General features: G+C 39.4%; 1 protein-coding gene across 1 annotated transcript in view; it reads right to left on the reverse strand.

Annotated features, from left to right (window-relative positions):
- Positions 1-23,402, reverse strand: part of LOC126755419 (uncharacterized) — a 212,161-nt gene that overhangs the window by 186,674 nt on the left and 2,085 nt on the right. The window contains exon 2 of the mRNA XM_050467971.1: positions 5,139-5,977. The gene's annotated coding sequence lies outside the window, so the exon portion shown is untranslated. The remainder of the gene's footprint in view (positions 1-5,138; positions 5,978-23,402) is intronic.

The raw sequence follows: 23,402 nt of genomic DNA on the forward strand, positions 1-23,402 counted from the left end.
GGCTGAATTTCTTTGGCATGAGCCATGGCGCGCCTCCCAGTCATTCATTCAACCGCAAGTACCCGCACTCGCGTGCGCCTAATTTGTAAGGCTCTTATGTGCTCACTTACATGTGTAAGCGCTTGTGGACCTTGGCAATGCACTTGAAAGGCCGCCATAATTTCAGACTTTTGGCGTCCGCTTTGGTTTTGCATATTTCTCTTCGCCTTCTGCACTCGCACAAATATGTTTAAGTGAGTGCGGCATGTCGATTGTTAAATTGTATTGGCTCTTCTTGGGACTTTCCGCACTGCTGTGCGGGTCGGTCGCATTTTTGGCAAGAGGGCAAGTGATTTGGCAAGAGCTTCGTCTCGCCGTTTCTTGGCGGTGAATGGGCAGCCAGGAAATTCGATGAATGCTTTCGACTCTTCTTCGCGCTATGGTACTAGGGAGTGCTACAATCATAAATTACTGAAATATTCGTGTACGCAGCAAACAACAAGACTTTAAACAAAGAAAATTGCTGTTAAACATTTCGGTGCGCTTTGAAATTGCAAGACCCCGTCGCTATTAAACACATATTGACGAGATATCGAAGCTGTGACAAAAAGACACACCACCATAACATTCACATGTTCTCCTTTACACGTATTTACTTATATAACAAGTATTTATCCTGTACCTGCTGCGAGCTTCGATTGGTCGATTGGACACCACAAGTGCCAGCGACGACTTCACACGCACTCAGCTACAGAAAAACAATCACAAAATCCGATGGCGTGAGGAAATGAGCAGCAAAATGTTTAACAACAACAAACACAATAATAACAATGTCAACAATGAGGTTTTCATTGTCTGCTTGTAGCTCAGTTGCTATTGATTGTACAAATATTGAAGACAGCCAGCCTTCTTCTGCATTGACGCACATCACATCATTAATAATGCAGTGTAATTTGCTTTCTCCTCATGTCCACGCTGGCATTGCGCACGTTTATGTCTCGTACACTGGCGGCGAACACATTGTATGTGCTTAATAATTGATGTTGTCGCCGGGCCAAGCGCTTATATGAGTATACATAAATACATGAATTTCTGTTCTGTATTTGCAGTTATGTTTCATAATTGATTTCTCGATACTACAAAAATTTAATTTAAAAGTTTTATTATCTGCGAGCCTGGAAAACAAAGATCGACATCTGAGGTCAAAAAAGTAAAGGCAAATGGAAAAAACATAAATTTCCGCATATTCTTTTAGTTTCTCATGTTGTTGTATTATTACAAATAATTTTGATTGCTGCCACGTTGATAATTCTCGACTGGGTTGTCTTCCGTCTAAATAGACTTAACTGTCCTGAGAACAACCCATAAACCGATGGTGCAAGGTCAGGGCTATATAAAATGTAGAATCAATCTTTCGACCAGGCTGGGGCAGCTCATAGTGGAGGATGCCCTTCCAACCCCACCATTTACTCAGCATAACCTTTCGAGACGTTAATCCAGGCTTTGAGAACATTTGTTGAGCTTCAGCACGCTTGGACCATGATCTGTTTCGCACATTATGGTCGTATTTGATCTAATTTTCGTCTGCTGTTACCATTCACTTCAGAAATTATTCGATTTCATTTCGTTTCAGCAAAGAATTGGAGATGATAATTCGGTCCATTAATATTTTCACAAAGAATTCATGTGGTAACCAAACAACGAGATTATTTTTGTCGCCAGCCTGTTTTAAATGGTTCAAACCCGTTTAATGGTGAACGTTAAGTTCCTTAGCGAAGTCATGGCTGCTTATGTGGCGGTCCTGGTCAATATTTTCCATAATTTCATCGACTTTTCCAACGATAGGTCGACCAGAGCGAGGTGCATCTTTCGCATCGAAATTTCTAGAACGAAAGCTAGCGAACCATTGTTGTATTACACGAACTGATACACCATCGTCTCCGTAAACTTCACTTATATGGTGTGACACAATGTGATTGGTGGCACTGGAGATATACGACTGCAACGATGTTTATTGACAAAATACGAAAAGACTTTTGCGACTACCCAATATGTTATTCGGATATTTCAGTATTATTTTAGCTTTTCAGAATTTTTGACTAAAACAGGCCTATATTTTTGGTTGAATGTATATAGTATTGTGAGACTTGTAAGCATCGTGTATTATATGTGCATATTTACATCGTCTTTGTTAAATTCTGCGTTAATTTATTTTTGTTTTTGTGAACACCAACAACTGTAACAAGAACATGCATCAAATGAGAAAAATGTTCGAAAACACAATGCACTTTTCGAATTTTACAATGCTCTTGTTGCCAACATTGCCCTTGAGTTAGAACTAGTGATTTGTTGCCGTGACAATGATATTGAATTCCGTACATTTGTAAAAATGCCAAATTTCGTTCTGAAGCACATCGTTCACAACTACAGAATTATCCCTTGGTTCGAATTTATTCTGAAAAGGCGCCTTTCGATTTCTGGGAAGGAATTAGAACAGATCTGAAGCCGGCCTAATGGAGAAATAGGTACTGTAGTGGTTAAGTCACCTCACCATCTAAACACTTCAAACTGAAGTAATCCAAAGAAATCCCATTATGTTCTTACTACGTCCACATCAAATGAGATTAAATCTAAAAACTAGTTTCGAATCTGGCGTCGTAAAACGCAAGTCCACTTGGTTTTTTAATTTCATATTATAAGTATTTGGAAAAGGCTTTAGAGATAGTTTGGGGAGCCTTGAAACTTCTATATTCAGATTTAGATGCAGCAGTTCCACGATCCACAGAATTAGTTGAGAAATTGGGCGAAAAATGTAGGAAACTTGAGCTTCATTAACAAGTAGTTGATTTTATAAATGAGCATTCACCTGCAACGCCTGTTGAGAAATATGTTCCGTTACACTATATAAAAACAAAAATATTTATCAGTTTTGTCTCGACCACTAACCGCAATTTTTGCGCATTTTGAAGCCAAGTTGAAGCCACCCCTGCCAACTTTTAATTCCAGTTGCCCACACAGCACAGCAGAGGCCACCGCAGTTATATCGGAAGGCAAACATAGTTCTACCACAACGCTTTCCCACGAATTAGAAATGTTAACTTATCTACTCAAAACAGCAAACATTCTCCGAGTGCTCTGAAAGTTGCCGTGAGTGGTATTTATTTCGTATTCTCGTGGATGTGAACTCGCACATCACGTGCCTCTATGCATGTGAGGAGATAGGAGTGTAAACAAAAAACCAAAAGTTATTACATTTTACCATGGAAAAGAGGTAGACATGTTGATTCTTACTAAAAAAAGTTTCTTAGATTTTACTAAATTCACCTCAACACCCGAAATAGTCGATAATAATCGATATTCAATCGATAAGCCCAATGTATTATGTAATAGACTAAACGCCAAAGACTTCCACAGGTTTGCGTGAAATTGTTTCGGAATAGTGACTTAATGCCGCCATTATCATTCTCTCTGATTGGTTATTTCAGCAATATGCACTCGAATGCGTCATCAAGCGTCAATCCGCGAGAATCAAAGTATTTGTCACACAAATATTACTCATACGCCCAGGTGGCTAATTTGCGGTATGGAAATGCCTCAACGATAGTGAGTGTGTGCATGCGACTGGCATGCATAAAGCCATTGCATGAAGAGGTGCAAAATGCATGAGCACGTATTTATAGGCACTTTAGTATACTTTGCTGTGTGAATGTGTGTCTAATAAATTTTTAGCGACAAATTTGTGTATGAAGGCAATTTGGAGCATATAGAATTGGAAACACATTAAGGTGGCTCTTAAATATCGGCAGAAAATTTTACGTCTTACAGCATTTGATTTCATTGGAAACAGACATTGGATAATTTATAACACGGCTTAGGAGGAGAGCCAATTCCTAGGGAATCAAGCATCTTTCAAAATGAAGAGATATTTGATTGATCATATTTATGTGGCAGACAAGACTGCTTTTTGGATTAAATATTTAATGATAGTACGATAATAGATATCAATTAGTTTGAAATATCAAAAAGGAATATAAAATGAAATTGACAAAATGGAGCACCGTTATGTACGAGTATCTGCATTATTTAGAAATAAATTTAACATTTTACAACTCTTTTACGAGAAAAGTTTACGACATTTTTATATGCCTCTTTCCAGTGATGATTTGATCAGCTCTCATTGCCGACGCTAGTTAATGGTTGGGGCGATGTAGAGGCGTGAAATCACAGCTGTTAGTATATATAAAAAAAAGAAATAGTAACGGAGAATATTTGCAATTTTGCAAAGGAATGGTTGAATGCATAAATCCTAACAGGTTGCAAAGTATATTTACGCAGAAAGGGAAAACCGTCACAGAAACGCACTAAAAAATCTTGTGATTCTTTAAAGAAAACGCACTTCGACTGAAGCGGTGGCCGACGGGATTCAACCAATTCATTTCAGATTGTACAGTGTAAGTTTGAAGACTTGAAAAATAGAACAAAAAAAGAAAAACACTTATTTAATTGGGGTTACCTTTTCTCTGGAATAATAAATCAGATAAATAACCTCAATTTCCACATGAACTCATCAATAATGCAAACCCGTCCGAAACTTGAAATGTTTCTATTTTTTAGACAACAGCCTCGATTACTTATATAAAAGTTTGCTACTAAATTACCCAAGGAACCCCTCTCACCCCTCTCACCCCTTTTGAGCACAGCAAAACAAATTTAATTTCGAATTTCTGTTGTAGGAAAGCCCACAGTAAATAAAGCATAAAGAAGATGCTGGGCGTGCAATACAAACATAAATTTAGTTGTGAAAGTTAAATGAACCCAGAAGCATGAATTACTTTTCAATAAACACACACACACACACACATGTGCATGAAGGGACCAGGCGTCCCTATCTTCGTTTTATGTATTAAATAGCCATTTCTGTCAGCGGCGACAGCTGTAAGTGACAATAACCAGCAAACTGCACACAAACACTCAAACACACATACACACATATATAAAGCGGAGAAATATATAATTTATTAGTTTCCAATGTTTCACCACACAGTGCTGTATAATTCCCCAGAGTCCGCTGCTTTACCAACAAATCGTCCACACATTTTCTTAAGCATTGCTGCTTTCCCCTTGCGTCCCCCCCGTGCACAAACAAAGCGCTCACTCACCATTTAATCCAGTGAAATGTTTTTTTAAAACTGCACGACTTTCGCGGAGCTGACGTCAATGTCGCAGTGGCAGATGATTTCGTATGTATTTGTTGTTGTTGTTCTTGTTGTTCTTGTGGAGCAGACAGCTGAGCGACACATTTAGGCGACAAACACACGTACGCCAACAAAGCGCTGGGCGGCCAGCAGAGGAGGGAGTTAAGGAAGAAGACGAAGCGCACGGAGCGAGTTAATCAAATAATTTATATTTCGCTCGTCGTTTTCTAACTTTTTATGTAACGGTATTTCGAATACCAATGTCGTATTTTTGCTTTCCGAAACTATTTTCACAACACTAACCACTTTTCGCTTTTGCGCTTCCTACTTCCATTGATTTATTGCCATCTTCTGCACATTCGTCTCGCTGCTTAAGTGCCTGGCGTCTGGATCCACTGCTAGCGCCGCTGCCGGCTGCCGCTGCCCCACACACACGCTTGCACACACGTTCCGCCGCAAAGGACGCTGTCGACTTGGTACAACGGCTTTTGCTTTTGTTGTTGTTGTTGTCTGCCTGCCAACACTTATCATACACTTCAAGTTGATTTATTTGCAAAACATACACAAAACACAAACTCAAAGTTGCGTCGAAAACGAAATACTGCTCGCCACTCAACGCGCTTTTTAATGCTTGGCAAATTTTTAGTCCATCTTAATTTTGCACTCACATTTTTCACACTTATTTATTTTAATTTCTATTTTTTCTTTTTTTTCTGAAAAGCACTTTCTGCTCTTCTCTCGTTGACTTTGAAAAATTCTTATTTTTCGCAAAACGAAAATTTCAGCAATTTTCACCTTTTACGCTAGTGAAAGGCATAAAAAATGTCTTTAGCACTTCAGCAGCTCATTGACGCGTTCGCGGTGCGCGCGGAATCGTGGGAGCCCATTGCTAAAGGCTGTGCGGTTGGTCGTTTTGCGTGGCTATGCAGAGGGAGTAGCGCTCATGAAGTCCAAAAGAGCAGACTGCAATCTTGCGGGGTGATATCTTTGGAGATCATTCCCGCAAAAGCCTACCAAAAATTTACGGAGTAACAATATTTTCTACAGAATCTGTAAACCTGGTGATATTCAGTATAAAAGCTGCTAATTTAGGTCCGGAGACTTCGATGGGTGAATTTCAAAAATAAAGCAACTAATTTACAGCTTTAAAATACCAATTTTGTAAATATTTGCCCTCTAAGAAAGCCAGCAATTCCCAGTTACCTACACTTCTTTACTAAAGCTGAAGAAATCCAAAAGCAAAGTAATTAATAGTGCCTGAACTCATTTAACAGGTCTGTCCCTGACATTGAAGGAATAAATTACAGGAAAAAAATATATGCAAACAAGATCTTCTTATTCCCGAGCATTATTTCACTTAATATTTCAGATTTCTTATACACATTAGCTTTTTCCAGTCTTAATTTTAATAAACCATTATTTATAAGAGTAGCGTTACCCGCCGAGGAAAAATTTTCACTTTTCAATAAGTTTAGTCAGAAAATAATAAATTCTTCACATTTTCCACTTTGCACCGAGCCACTTCCTTAAAATAGCTTGCAGTGAGTTTTTCTTAACTTTTCGGCTGATTTATATAACAATTTGTCAATTGACTTTTTTTCTCAACCAGTCAAAGACCATTGATTACTTTTGTGAAATTCACCAAAGCATATCCTCAACATTTTTTTTATCAATTTTCACCACAAATAACGGTTGTGTGAAGGAAAAACTCTTTTCGATTCAAGACCCGTGCCGCGTTGCTATCTCCGCTACCTCACTTTGGTTATTATTATTTATTTTATGTTTTTGTTTTTGTTTGTTATTGTTGTCGCAGCTCATTCGCGCTGGTCGCGTTCGCTCGTTCGTTCGTTCCAAGTGATCTCAGCAGCGAAATTAGACTGAGCCAGTTGAAAAGCATTTTGACAATTTTCGTTGACAATTTTCTCAATTTCCCGCAAAAGCACGCAAACAGCAAACACACGCACACACACACATGTATATCGCTGTATATGAGTAAGTGCTTATTGAAATTTGCACTTCGGGTCGGTTTACTGAGATTATCTGGGCGCGCAGCTGTCGATTTCTTATTTCACTGTTGTCAGTTTTTGCTCTCACAAGATTTTTGACTGCACCACCTTGGTACCACCCCCTCCGCGGGTGCTGACACACACATATGTGCAGACATGCAGCATTATGTGCAACAGGGGTAGCGGCCACTGCGGGCGAAGTAGTAAGCTTCGCCGTCTCATTCTCATGCCTTGCTTATGTGTTTATGATTTCCTATGGCTTTTGACTTTGCTTTGACGCCTTGACGCTTGTGACGTTGCACTCGCTCGTCACTATGACGTCACATAATTAACTCAAAGCGTCTTCGAGCGTTTATTTTAGTAATTCTTGTTGGCACTTGGTTGGTTGTAGTTTTTTCGCTTTGTTGTTGTTGTTGCTTTTGATGTCACAACCAACCGAATCGCGCATTAACGACTGTCGCAACGTGCGCCTGGCCTATATTTAGCCAGCACTCTCTGGGCGCCTTCACTCCGCAAAGCAGCTGTTTTTCGCGAATTGTCGCATTTGCCGCATATTTCTTAGCCGCGCACTCAAATTCAATCATCCAATTCCCATTATGCATTATTGACTTGCTTTTTCATGTGTACTTGTTATTGTTGTGGTTGCAATTCTCTTCAACACTTTTCAAGTGCTCTCTCCATCATTATCTCTCCCGTTGTTGTTGCCGGCGTCTTCTGTTTTGTTATTGTCATTTTGCTTTTAGTGTTGTTGTTTGTTTGTTTGTTGTACTCATGGTTGTCGTTTGCTTCTGGGACTATTTTTAGAATCATAGTCTTAGCTGTGCGTTCGCCTTCGCCTTGGCAGCGATGTTTCTGTCACTCGCTCGTACTTTGGGACGATTGGAAAAGAGCAAATCGTATCTGAAATATAAAACAATGAAAGGGTTACAATGGGTAACACTCATAGAAAAGAAAAAATTAAGAAATTGATATATGGAATGATATTAGTTTAAAATTAAAGCTTCGTTTGAGATTCTGCATTAAGGTGAACACCTGGTGTAAAATAAAAAAAGAATCGACTGCTTTTTTCTAATTTTTTCATTTGATATGGTATACTTTTAAAAATAACATTTCAAATCGATATCTCAAATTATCTTTGAGTTATAGTTTTTGAGTTTCCTTTCTATCCTTTTTCTCAAAACTACATTTTTCAAATTTACTTGAGCGATTGCTATCAGAATTTTTCTGGATGTTCTGTATATACTACCTCTACATACAATGACCTACAAGTTCTAAGCAAAAATTGATTTTAGGCAGGCCATAAATGACCAAAATTTCAGCCGAAATTCAAAAATTTTTTAAAACACCGGCAGTTTTTCAATTTTTTGATTTTTTTCGACCGAATCAAACAGACAATACCTCCTAGTAGGAAATTTATGTTTTAGGTTCATTTAAATTTTATTTTCTACAAGAAAGGTCCCGAACACAAAATAGCTATCATTAAAACTTCTCGAGATATTCTGCTTCTTAAGTAAGGCTGTACGGAATTTTCATAGATTTTTTAAAATTTCCTACAAGTTTATCATTTACGAGATAAATACAAGAAAACGCGAATTTCATGGGAAATCAGGTTTAGAAGTTCGTACTACTTCGCCAATGAGAGTTAGAACTTCTTCGCAATGGGCACTTTTGTACAGTGTTCAATTCTGAGGAATACGAGTCTAATGTCAAAGCGTTGCCATAAAATGCCTGTGAGCTATAGAAATTTAAAAATAAAAGGCCCTAGGCATTGCCAAACATAACTTTGAGTTATCCACACAAGTGCCTCGAACTTGAAAAGTCCCCACTCAGTCAGTACTCAAAAATCGGCCGTGTCATTTGCATATCATTTTATCTAAGCCACCTGAGCAACAAATCAAGATAAAGGGAAAAGCTAGCAAAAACAGAAAATACAATCGAATAAATTGTATAAAGTATGTTGTCGACATTTTGCAGACAACCAAGGCAGGAATTTATCATTACTCATAAATGTACTTATATATTCATATGCAGTTATATATTGTACGAGTGTGTAGAAAATATGCGCTCATTTATTCATGTTTTCATTGCCCTCTCCTACTGACAGCGAAACAATGAAATGTCATCTACATAATGCAAAATACTTAAAGTTTAAATAAACCATAAATTTTTAATATACCCTCTAGGGAAACCATACCTATTGTGTTGACCATGATAGCAGCTGGTACGATCTCTGCAACTCTGAACCCTTAAAATCACACCCACGGATTTAAATCACAAAACTAAGCATTATTGAACTAACAGACCGCAGCTCGGCTGATACAAAATTTTAGTAAAGAACCGGGTAATCTACCTGAATCTCAAGCGCTTTTAATTTACATCTGCTCTTTTCGGTAAGTAAAATGGTAAGCAGAATCGGACTATTAAATGATAAAAAGGGTTTGGTAAATAATGTGAATTTTAAGCACATATTTTCAGTTCCGCCATTTCTTTTCCGCCTGACTCTATTATAAATTTTTTTCTTTCGGGGCGTTAGATACATATGTTTCCTAATAATAAGCAAATCTTCTGCTCGGGCATTAAGGCTTCCTAAATAATGCAATAAATAGGAATGAATTAGCTACAATGCTGCAACGTCGAAAATTTGTGTCGCCCAGAACATTTTGTAAGAGATCTTATGTATTTAAAATGAATTTGTCGTACAAATCGTTATGTTAGGAAGAATATTTTCCTTTACTCTGCCTTTGCAAGTAAAAGAAATAGTTTACAAATCCTAAATATTCACTAAATCAGTATCCAACTTCAATCCCAAAGCATAGCTAGTAATTGGTACAGTCCAACGGAGAGCGTCTTTTACCCAGATTCTGGACCCTGAAATAGAATTGTACCCTTCTGTCGCCATTAGAGCTGTAAATACATAAACTTTTGCCACCAAAGGAATTTTTCCAATAAAACTGCGAGAACTTATTCCTGATTTATCAGCATTGAGCAGAAGAAGCATGAGAAGAAGAAGCGTGAGAAGAAGAAGAAACAATTCAGTTGAAGCTACCGTCATTGCGCCATAAATCTATGTGCATCTTGTTATTACATTTCTGCATGTTGCATGCCACAAAACGTATTGTAAGAGATATTTCTTAGCAACTTCATGGCAGTTGGCACATCCACAACAACTACAACAACTGCAAGGACCACATTTTACCCTGCTATAACTTTTATTTATATTTTTATTCCTTCCGTATTGCACTTCCTGCTCATTCGCCGCGCTGCCCTTGTGTCGGCAGCTTTATGGGTGTAGCTACTTCTAGTTGCATTATGCTCGTTACTTACCGCCAACACCTTCGGCACAGCACTTGCGGGCACCCGCGCGCACCATTGTATTGTTGAAAAATATTATTTTCATTAGCAACACAAGTTGCAACATATTTATTCACAGCATTCCACAGTGTGGCAGCACATAAAAGTCAACACTTATTACGTTGCATAGACATAACTAACTTGCAACAAGCGACAACATGCGACAGCATGGTGGCCTTTATAGCCACCAAGTAATGTTGCAAGACACTAGCCGCCACAACAACAATGTTGGCTTTAAGTGTCACAATGTGCCACCGCAGCTTTTTAACCTTCGAGCAAATGCGTTTAAGCCTTCAATACAAATGGCTTAAGTAACAAAGCGGCCGTGCCACTTGGCAGTGCGGCAGTGTGGCAGTATGGCACTGCAACAGGCCACCAGGAGTATGCTTTGTGTGGATAAGAACTTTTCATTTTCACATTGAAATAATGGTGGGCTCTCAGCTATTGGTAAATGAGGCCACCTTGGGCTTGATTTTTATACGAAAGAGATATCACAAAAGAGACAAAATATAGAACTAGTCACCCAGAGAGTATTTTTGCTAATTTCGAAACGCACCCATCGCACGTCATATTCAAATGATTGCTACACAATAAATACGCTGAAAGAACTAAGGAACATTTCCACAAGAGCAATTATGGGCATGCACCCGCCTATTTTGAAGGTATTACTAAAAATGTCTAATAATCAATATAAAATTCGAAGTATACGAGTATAAAGGGTTCCAAATAAGAACATGTCGAAATTGTATCCTTCTTTAATTGCATCTCTGCAAAATTGGATCACTGAACTGTAAGGACAAAGGCTTATTCACTGCTCACATTCCGGCGAGGGATATGTGTATGGGGAAAAATCGGTGGAGATGAGGAGCAGTAAGCTTTTTCACGGATGGAGGTTGGAGGGGGAGTTTTCTGTACGCAGGTCTCAGTCAATCTTAGCTTTCGGCTACCGGACCACTGTAGTATTTTCAGGCAGAAGTGGCTAGCAGGTAGACGTATACCTATGAAGTACAGCTTCTTTTAGGGAGGTGAGCATATACTCCGACAGCAGATCGGCCAAATTGTGCATTCAAAGCTAGTCCAGGAGTGTCTGTCCTCACTAAAAATAGCATCAAGCTACTTCATCATCAGACCGGGTGCCCGCAAAGGCAAAAGCAATGAGCTAAGCAGTGAAGCCAGTCCCGTTCACATCGGAATGGGACGGAGTTGGATCCTCATTGGCGTCTTTCGTTATAGCACTGGACCAATGAATCTTGCTTGCACTTAGCAGACTCTTTTGATCTCGAGTAGAACGCAATAGGTCTACCGACCTACTTTCCCTGAGAAAAGTTCATCTTGCCGCAATGGTAGGCCTCCTTAAGATCTTAATAGGCATTCATGCGGTAAGGCTTGAAATTTTTTCGAATGCTAGTTGTCAAAGTTGGACGGAGGAGGGTGAGGTGGAAACATTCATGCACTTTGACTTCTATTATCCAGTCTTTAAAAGACTGAGGCTGAAACATCTCGATAATATTTCCTTGGACGAACCGGAAGACAGAGCCGCATCTGATATTACCAGTCTCAACAAACTTGTGAGAGGATCAAGAAAATGTGTGGATTTCTATATACATATCTTATGATACAGTACATAAGAGTTTTTAGGTACCACAACGGACCGATGTTCTAGGCTGTTTAAGTGAAATCCCTGTTAGGATCGCCCACGAAATTTAAAAAAAATTTCCATAAGCGCCGTCCATCAATAAGACGATTCTCGCGGTATATTCTTTTAATTGCCGTGTTTTTGTGTGCCAGACATATTTACAATTGTTCAAAGAAATTCCAAATTACAGCATCCATTAAGGTATTGTACAAAGCAAACAGCAATTAGCTCCTAATTTGTTATTCCAAACCGACTATTAGTGGATATATTGGCAAGAAACCCATGACCCGCTATAGCGCATGAATAGTTTTTGCTTTACCGCGTATTTCAGATAAAACACAATTCCGCGTAAACATTTTCTTCGCGGTAAACAACAATAACATGGGAATATTTAAATTCCACCACAGAGCAAATGGGTCTGCGGCCACCACTGTTTATATTAGCCAAAGAATTATGGTAATTACAGTTTAGATTTTACTGCTCATTCTGTTTGTGCCACAACTAAAACGAGCGAACTTATGTAAATACAACACTAACATATAAACACACAGCACTCGGTGCTAAAATTGATTAAGATTAGTTGTAGGTCTGCTCTGCTGCATATTGACTTAACGGACTAGCCAAGAATTTCTAATCATAAACAATTGCCCTTGAATTAATGCCACAATTTTAGCATTTTGTACACTTTCATGTTGCACAACTGGATGCCACCGAAATCGGTCGAAAAAGCAAGAGAAATAAAGAAAAATTTCAGAGCTCACGGTGGTGTGTTTAATGAGGTGTAAAATGAGGTTGTGTGCTACCGTCTAAACTATTTTGGTGGAAATTTGTTCCGTAAAATACACCGTTTTGTAAACAGCACTCAATTTATTTGGATTTGACTGATTGATTCAAATAAAGCGTCTTTAAATTACGATTCTTTTCTTTTGGCCCCCGTACACGTCAATGCCACCCAAACGTGCGCACACTCAAGTGCGAAAGTATATGCCACAACATAAAGGCACACCAGAAACAAATAACCATCAGAGGCACGCTTCCATAATTGGGCGCTTGGCATTGACGCAATCGCCGCCCGCCTGGCATTGGCATTTCTTTCTATGTTTAAAATACGTTTTTTTCGTATTATTTCGGGGCAGTGCATAACAATACCGAAAAGTTAATGAAATGGCCACCCAAGTGCTCGGGTCGGTGCGTACGAAAACAACAACACCCATCGGGCAAGGCAATGAACACCGCAGGGGCGAAATCAAAGCATTTATGGTACAACCGATCAATGCGGGTGACGGACAGCTCACAGCCGACATACAAACAAATTACTACTGTAGGGAGAAAGTGAAGAAAAGAGTAAAGGGTTGGGATTAGACTTGTGGCACTTCTACTTTCTTCAAAACAAGAAAACCAATTTATTGTTCGTTACCTCAAATAAAGCGTCCGTTATAAAAAGGTGGTGCGAGATCGAAATTGTTTCAGAGTTACAATATTAAAAGAACTCCACTGAACAGCAGATCAAGAAGAATTAGATATTGGAGTACTTTTTAACTTCAACTCATTTAACACTTACAGGGTTTGTCCGGAAAGTAATAGGACTGATTTTCTTCCGTGCGAGCACCGACCAATGCTTCCGCAGCCGCCCTACAGCTCAGATGTGGGCCCCCGGGTTTTTTATTTGTTTCCTTGCCTGAGAAGGTCGACGAATGGCAAGCATTTTGAGACGACAGATGGGATCCAAGCAGCGTGCACCTCGGCTCTCAAGGCTATTCCCCCTAGTATTCCTTCCGTGACGCCTTCAATGCTTGGCAATCAGCGCCGCATCGACGCAGAAGAAGCCTATTTTGAAGGGTTGTAAAGTATCGATTGGCTCCATACATTTTTTTAAATCGTCTCAGTCCTATTACTTTCCGGATCAACCCTGTCAGTAATCACCAGTACATATCCAATAATATGGAAAAGCTGTGAGATCCCAGAACACAATAACTCTGTTACTTACAGGTCTTTATTCGGACACTAGAGGGGGAAAAACGGCTTACTTTTAGATTATTAGAGGCGAAACAGGATTTTCTAGCCGGTTTTCACCTCCAGTCTGCTAATAAAAATCAGCATGAGACTGACATGAGGATTGCAATTTATATACAAGGTACATATCGTTCAGACAAAAAACAACAAGTGACTGCATTTATGCCCAGTTCTTTGATATTGTCCTTCTAAAATACTTTTGACCTTCCCATAACATAAAGAGCCATTGCTCACACAGTAACAGCGTACATTGGCAATTAAATAATTTTGGATTTCTGTTTAAAAGCACACTTCCTGGCGCTTCGAGTTTCATCTCTTTATTATCGATGTTATTTCTGTTTCATTTTGGACCCCTGTCACTCTCTCTTGTTTTGCCCTTGTCAACTTATGACATTTCAATTCTCCGTTCAACTGTTGACAGCTGCTTGTACGTCATCTATTTTTAACGGACAATTCTGTGTGATGTTTTCACTATGATAATTTCACGACCCTCGCACTAACAGACAGGGGTGTTGGCACTCAAAAATTAGGTAATTATGTTGGTTTTAATTATGAAATGCCTTAGATCATGTGACTTCAAAGTTTTGCGTGTCAAACTCTTTCGCAAAGTTTTACTCTTCTTTGCTGCCCTTTGAGGCTTTCTGCGGTTCTTCAACTCTTTGTATTATGACTCTTTTAATGTATTTTATTAATAAAGTTAATTAATGCGATGTAATCAGTCCAAACAGCCAATATCTTTAATTAACCGGTTTATTTGTGGTGTCAACTTAATTTGCATAACAAAATTGTAATTCCCGTTAACACGGCGGCGATAAAACATACCAGACGGTCTCATACTTAATTATCTAGCAGCATTCATTATTTATTACTCACACACACAAACACGCACACACATGCACGAGCACATTAGAGTTGTGGGTTGTTGCTTTGCAGTTGCTGAAACTTTAATAAAGTCTAACAAAAGGAAGTGACATTTTTACGATCCCATCGGGAGCGCACTGCAGGGCATACAATGTCGACCCCTTCCATAAATATATGAGACAAACATAAGGGCTTATATACCATGTATTGCATTTGTGGACTAACTTGCAGGACTACTGACATACTCACTGGAGAAAAGTGACAGAATGAGTGATAATCAGTCGCACAAGGCACACACTTGATGTTGTAGTTTTAATTACCGTTGTACATAAAATAATTGTTGAAATTAACGAGTTTCGCCACCCAATGAAACGACGACCTATCACTTATGTGCATATGTATAAGTAATAATATATATATGGCTTGCCTGTATCAATGTCTTGCAATAACATTCCTGTCAAACGCATGAAACAGACAACTTCGTAGTTTATTCATGAAAGTTTCCTTTACGGCATGCAAAAGCCAACCAGCACATTTAATGCAAGTCGCTCGCATCGGGAGAGTTTGTGCATTTAACTGTACACATGAACTTTGGAAAAAGCCAAAAGTGTAATAATGTGAGGGGAGCCAAGTGGAGCTCAGTTTGTCAACACACCGATCTAGCAGTATTCATAAGCGTCACTGACATCGGCAGCACCGTACGCACGAACACGCAAAAGTAATCGTTAAAAGCTTTGTTAAGTGGCAAATTTATTCGCCTCAAAGGCATAGACCTGTGGGCCCCCCTTTGTTGCTAATTGCACCCTCAGGGGGTTGCCAACCCTGTAGTCAACGCCAAATAGTAATGATTCGATTCAAGATGTCACTGAGCAATTGTTTCGATGGATTATGCGCAGAAGGGAATGAGGGAAAAAAACGAAGAATAAAGTAGAAAAAAACAAGATCTCTAAAAACGCCAACCCTTTACTCTTGATTTATATTTAGATTTTTTTCCATTCTTGAAGCTCTGCTATTCAACACTTTCAAGCTGGGACATAGAAATGTAATTTATTACCTCCGACACAGCTGATAGTTGTGGACCCCATTTTTATGTACCTAAACACAACAAAATGGGCCCCAACTCCCGAAATAATGGCGCTTACCTGCGGCAGGTCCGTTATAGCCTATGGCGGTAATTAAAAGTAAATTTAACGTGTAACTGTGCGCTATTAAAATGACAGAAGCAACAATTACACTCATTTGAACAGTTATAACGGTAATAAAAGCACATTATCTTCCTCGCGATAGTGAATTACAACTGCAATGCAAATGCGAGGTTCTCGGAAGATTGTTGTCCCGTTAGCGAGCATTGTGCTCGTATATCATAAATTATATCCAGTTGGGCATAAAAACATCATCAGGTTCCCTATGAGGAGGGAGCCACATTCCGTACTGTACCCCCTTACTTAAACATAAATTGAAGCGGATTGTATCCACACACACGCACCGACCGTAAATAACCTTGAATAACTAATTTACGTGCGAAATGTGTGGGATTAGTGGTGCAATAGGTGTCGGCATTTAACTGTCTACCCTCTTGGGTTGCCCAACAGCATACTCCATTTAACTAAGAAGGTATTACACAAATAAATAAGGCTCACCAGCGGAAAGCTTGTTGAAATTAGCTTCAGTAGGCTCTAAGGCCTATCAACGATTTGAATGAAAACAAAATAAATTTTAGTTATTGCAAGGCCATTTCACAACAGTGTGCATGCTCAAATAAGGTCACATGACTACTATGCGTAAAAACACATATTGAATTTAAAAAACTTCCGCTGCTAAGATTCCGATTCGGGTTTCTACCCTAAAGCATAAGATAAGGAATTTTGAAGTTTCTGGAAATTTTCAAAAACTTATTTTCGCAAAGCATTTTGTCAAAAAATACCGAGATGCACTTCCACGTAAATGGCTGCCATTTGCAATCGTAATAAATGATTCGTAAGCAGGAAGACAATGGTCAGATGTATTTTTGATGTAACACACCATTAAATTGTTGAGCCGTATGAGTCCTGATGGAATATGGAGTCATGTGTAGAAGTTCACGCAAGTGAGGAAAGTTCTCTGAGTGCCATGTACTTGGGAGTGGCCAAAAACGATTCTTTTACACATGGGTCAAGCAGCTCACGACTTCCGGTCTAAGACCGAGTACCCTCTGGTTAGCCAAAGAACATCCGTTTGAAGGCGATATAAACTGAGAAGGCGAACCATTCCTCCCGAGAATGTGCGCTTGGTTTAGTACCCGCCACGTAAAAACGCCTCCAATGAAAAAGAATTAACAGCCTCGGATAAACTCGCCCGAGGCTGTTGTGTGCTTTCGGCTATAAACGCGTGGTGATGTCTAAGGCAGCAAAATAGAAGATATGAGTTCCGATGACATCTTTCCCTCCACATCAACAATAAACCACGTGGTGAGCAAACCAGTGCTGTATTAAAAATGCTTTTCTCGAGGTTTTCGTATTTGGAATTCGCAAAATTCTTCGTGAAGAAGTCAGAGTCCTTACACTTCGTGTAGTTTGTGCTTATCATCAATTGTTTTATCTTTTTGCTGAAAGCACAATAATTACCATAATAACCATAACAGTTATCTTTACATAAGCAATCCCATAATTCATCATGATCGTACGACCGTACTGTGATTATAATCGCATTAACGGCGTCGTTCAAATTCATTAACATTTCCTCTGAAAGTCCTAATGATTCCGTATAAAAATCGCAAATCGCGTGCCACTGCATTTTCTTCCCCACAGCGACCGCCTGCTGGAACAAGAAAATCCGCGCTTCATTAAGCAATTACATATGTACGACGAGTAAATGGGCGCACGAGGCGGAAGGCGAGAGCTGGCTGCTAATTCGACTGTGTCTTTGTCGTGTCTCCCTGAAGGCACGCTGCGGTCGCTGACACTGACTGCCTTCACGAGCAGATGTGTTTTGTGTGTGGCAACAATAATAGCAACCACTGTGTATTGACAGCTGCCACTGACCGCACGCAAATCGCTTAGCCGCAGAAACTTTTGGCTTAGCTGCAAAAGTAATTAAAGCAAAAACAACGAGTTCGCTGAAATTTCTCCGAAATAACTTAACTAATTCTTTGTATTCTTTGTGTTCCTCGCATCTTACCAAAAGAATAATTGACGTGGCAACAGTTTCACCACCAACGGCACTGTAAAGGATGCTCAAGCAGTTGTTGTTGTGCGGGAATACAATTGAGTCTGCGGCTAAGCTGAATAATAGAATTAGCCACCAATTGTCACCAGTCTGTCGAAACTGTGCTAAGCGGCTGCTGGCCCCACCCCTTTCTTCCTGTTCATGCCTCTGCCGCTGCTTTCGGCTACTGCATTTACGACCACTAATCGCCCTCGGCTCGCTGTTGAGCATTGATGTCTGCTTTTTGGGTCATTTGTCAGCTTACGTGCTACGGATCAGAGTACAAATCTTCGCAACATACTGTCCACATGGACAAATACGTAACTAGCGCTGTATGAACGGGCACACTGAGCACCTTACTCAAGCCACCGTCCTCGCTTTCAAAGGATATTTGCATAACATTATCGCTCAGGTCGAATTTTATGACCATTTAATGGCAAAGTGGCAAACAATGGTGCCTGGACAGCGGTTTCCCTTCCCACTATTTTGAAATGTTCGGAGGCACCTCTGCAGGGTAATAAAACACTTCGATTTAACCTCAACTTATGTCGCTTAAATGCAGACTGGTCATTAATCTTTAGCAATTTTATGAGCCTCGACTGGGAAACAATCGGTGCATACTTGTCCCCGGCTGCGTATATTATATGCATGTTATTCATTGCTCTCAACACGGCAATGCGAAAAAGCTCAGTTGGCATACTGTGGTGCCCTGCGGCCCTGCTGAAAACATGGAGGAAAGATATATAGCTGAGAAAAGTGGCGGAATATATGTAGTCTCACCAGCCTCATCCGCACTACGGTAACTTCTAACAGCTCCACCAGGAGCAAAATCACGATATTGGTGGAATCAACAACCCGGAAACCCAAAACGCACAGCTTCTACTCCTCTTAGAAGTTTGTTCATGACTTTTTTAGAACAAAGTACCATATTTTATAACGGTATTTGCTGATATCTACAAATTTAATATTTCTTTAATTTTTTTGTTTCAATTTCTATTTTTGTAAACAAGAGTACAATTCCACAATTCAAATCAATTTTGCGAACAATAAACTCAGTTGGACAATTCAAGAAATTAGAATTCTCCCTCTCTTTATTTGCAATTCGACAATGCGATGACCTTATAGCGCCACTGCATGCAACATACATACAAGTGCATACACATTGTATTTGAAGGTCTAAAAATACAATACTTATCTCTCCCCCACCGGAATAGCTAAGCACCTACCATTGTCCACCCGTCCCCCCTCGTTGAAGTGACCGCAGTTCAGCGGCGTTTTAACAGCGTTTTTCGTACCTCATTCATGCATTGCTCAAATCACTCTCCTCTCTGACCACCGGTCATCCGGTGGCACTTTGACGATGGCAGTGCGGGCAATGCCAATTTTCGACCTAATTTGGTTGATGAATGGTGGGAGCAGCGAAAGGAAAGCACAATTGCAAAGTGCAAGAAACCAGACGAGACAGAAAGGAAACGCTGCCAGCCCACAGAGTACTACAATGAATGCGCTACACGCTTACCCCAGGTATACGTAACTACATTGTTGCCTTTTGTTGTGCTCTTTTTCTATGTCGCAACACTCATCTAACATAAATGAACGCTTTTGTTGTTGTTTCTGTAGTTAACACTGTTTTATTTTGCTCTCTTTCCTTTCATGCCTTTATTTTTAGTAATTTGCCCTCAGTGCGCTTTCAGTTTTCTTGTGCTTATGCCACCACCCCTCGGACCACACCCGTAGCAACGGCGAAACACCGGGCCGTAGAGGCTTATATATGAAGACATTTGTAGCTTAGTTTAAGTTGCATAGTTTTGGGCGCGCTTTCCATCAATGCCTCGCCTGTTCGCTGGTTCGTGCTTTTCGTGTTTTTCGCACTTGTGCACGTGCACCGCAAATTGGCGGCAGGATTAGCTGCACGGCGTATTCACGTTCATTGTTCACAGTGGCACCTCTTCGACACAGCGGTGCGGTATGGACGGCTCTTAAGTGCTAAACGCCTAAAGCTATGCATGCTGCATTGGTCTTATATTTCCTTTCCGCTTTCCACTTTCAAAGATTATCACAACGCTGTTATATTTTATCTGATGTAGAGGCGGTCGCATAAATTTGCACGCCAATTCGCTAATCTGCCTTTGAAAATCTCGAAACACCTTTATAGTTTTTTAAATCTGTTTACCGTAAAATCAGTACCGAATTTATAGGTTCAAGTTTATCAAATGTCAAGGAAGGCGACATTCTTTAAAGTGTGAATGGCAACAACAACTTGAAAGAAAAGGCAAAGATAAATGAATTTCATATCATTTTGGCTCCTTAGTATTTTTTTCATTCCTGAAGATCCGTTTTCATCACTAAAAGTTACCAATCATTTTATGAAAATATTTGAGAAATATACTGTTTGATTTCCTTCTCACAAAATGCTAGAAATATCAAAAATGACCAAAACTCCATTCATTGAATACCCACTTAATGACGGAATTTAGATGTGGCTGAACTGTAATGAAATATTGTCAACGTTCCACGCACCTTGTAGTGCCGAATTCTTTTGAATTCTCCCTGACCTCACAGTCAAGTCAATTATTTTGAGACTTGAGTGAACCTTTTTCCACATTTTGAGGTGAAGGACAAATGGAGCGCACGAACAAATGAATTGGCGACCCTTGCGATGGAGAATAAAAGCTGTGATTTAAAAGAGCAACACCGCTTTGCCTTAGCAACGCACATTAAGCCAACACAATAAATATAAAATCAATAAAGAAAACTTGAGTCTAACAAAAGGGCGCCCTGCACTGAGATACTCTGCGTGATATGATGGCATTGAAGGGGGAAATCTGTCATTGCACCGCCTCACGGATCACCCAGTTCGCTTTGCTCGGTTCATTGCATTCTGTTGTGCCGTTTTGGGCCACGCGGTCATTGGCCTCCAAGCCATTGTAATGTCAATACCAACATAAGGGTCGGTGGGTCGGTGGAGTTGTGCGACATGCATTTCTTCCATACTAAAGTATTCCTTTTAATGAACATAATAAAAATTCTGAAAGGCAAAATAACAGCGCTTTTCTTTCGGAATTAAGCGAGCACATAAGGTAAATAAGAAAAGAGCGGAAGGGTAGTAAGGACTAATAAAAAAATTCCACTTACATTCCAGCTGCGATTCAACTTCGCCGTCTTGTTCAATGCAAGACGTTGATTCCACCAAGGAACGTGATGCGAATTGCAAGGATATCCTTGTGGAATGGAAGTTCTGACTGCTGCTCGACGAATAATCTGCGGAGTGTGCACATCAAACGCTACAGACCAATCTGACAAGATTGTAATTGGAGTGAAGTTTCTTTTTCATCCGATTTTCATTCGGCATGGCTCTCACTTCATTGCGTTTAATTAGAGAATTTTACACCAATTTCAATGACGAGGAATCAGGCATTCCTGCATACACTTCGTTATTGATAAGGCTACTATGATTATGGTTGCGATCCAACACTGATGTGATGCGGTCATATCAACTTCATCTACAGATTAAGGCATGCAATGTGTTCAAACGCTTTTACCGATGTTGATAGTTTTATTTGTAATATGAGTGATAACAGCGTCCATTAAAGTTTTATGTGTAGATAACACAACCAACAAGAACGAACCTACTATCAGCAGATCGCCGATAATATTATCAGGCCGATTTTGTATGGAGCATATAATACGTTTTGTTTCAGCGCAAAAAAATATATATTTATTTCACTTCGAAGTTTTTATCCCCAGCATATTATAAATGCGCCTAAATGTAGGCAACATAGTTTCATATATTGCTCAATATTATTGACATACAGTATTTAAGGTTCGGTGCATACAAGAATAGGCATTCCTTTTGAATTTGGATTAAAACAGAGCTTGGAAAGCCACACAAAATGGAAGAGCATGTTTATATTATATCATATAAGCATATATGTAGAAAGAAAACCTCAATCTTCAAGAATATAGCCTTTTTCATTTATTTTTTTCTTTTAGAAGAAAATGTTAAGTTACGTCTGGTAAAATATTACTTCTGCGCGAAAATCTAAATATTTAAATAAGAAGCCTTTCGGTGCTCATATGCCTCGTGCAACCGCTGTTCACGAGTAATTAGCATAATTTCACAAATGTAAGCAATTTTTTCATAGAAAAGCAAAGAGGCCAACACACGAAAAACTCAATACGAAAGTAAATAAGCAAGGGAAAGCAAGAAAAAAGCCTTCTTTTTTGTTTCGAAACATTGAAATGACGTACACGCCCTGCCTGCGGGACTCATTGGCTTAGTGATTGAGGGAATGCTAATGGATCCCTGCCCATTTATTATGTTTACAGTAGCGCTGACATTCATGGCTAACGATGCATATAGTATGTACACACAACACACTCATATATATATATATATATATATACATATGTATATACATTTTTATATATGTATGTATATATGTTTATGTAGGTACGCATATATGTATGTATATAAATTCATTTATCATCAACTCTTTAGGTGGGGCGATTCACTTTTTATGAGCGAACGTTTTCCATCTCTCAAAATATTTGCTCGGCCATTTGTTCTTTCATACATACAGAACTGTATTTGCATAGCGTTTTTATTTGCGGTTGGCCTAAACAGAATAGCTTATCATCACAAACTAATTAAGCAGCAATAAAAAACACACAAGCGATTTCCACTTACCGAAGAGACTGGTACTGACCCACAGTAGGCCCCAAGCAGCTTCAACAGGTGAGCGCGCCTGCATATGTACAGCTACACGGGGTGTTTCGTCGAATATTGCGAGTTTTATGCTTATAGTTGCTTCGTCGAAAACACAGCATCACGCTCAGAGTAATACAAATATCCCTTAATCCATTTTCCACAAACTAAATGCAGCCATAGATACATACTTATGTGAGCTTATAGCGAAAGTCCGTTTATTTCCAAATTTCCATTGGCTCTTCTGGTTCAATTGCTTTGCCGAGCAGCTGAAAAATTGATTGTCACACAAATTTTCAAGCAATTATTTTTGTTGTTGTTCATTAAAATGTCTTCTGTCACAAATTGTTCTGCTCGCGATTTCTTGATAAACCGTTGGTTGCTATGGCTCTTAGCATTTCTTTTCTGGATTATTTATTGCGTGTGGCAATTTAAAATTTAATGTTTGTGGGAACTTAACCGATTCACAC

The sequence above is a fragment of the Bactrocera neohumeralis genome, chromosome 4 (genome assembly GCF_024586455.1).
Source record: "Bactrocera neohumeralis isolate Rockhampton chromosome 4, APGP_CSIRO_Bneo_wtdbg2-racon-allhic-juicebox.fasta_v2, whole genome shotgun sequence".
NCBI lineage: Eukaryota > Metazoa > Arthropoda > Insecta > Diptera > Tephritidae > Bactrocera > Bactrocera neohumeralis.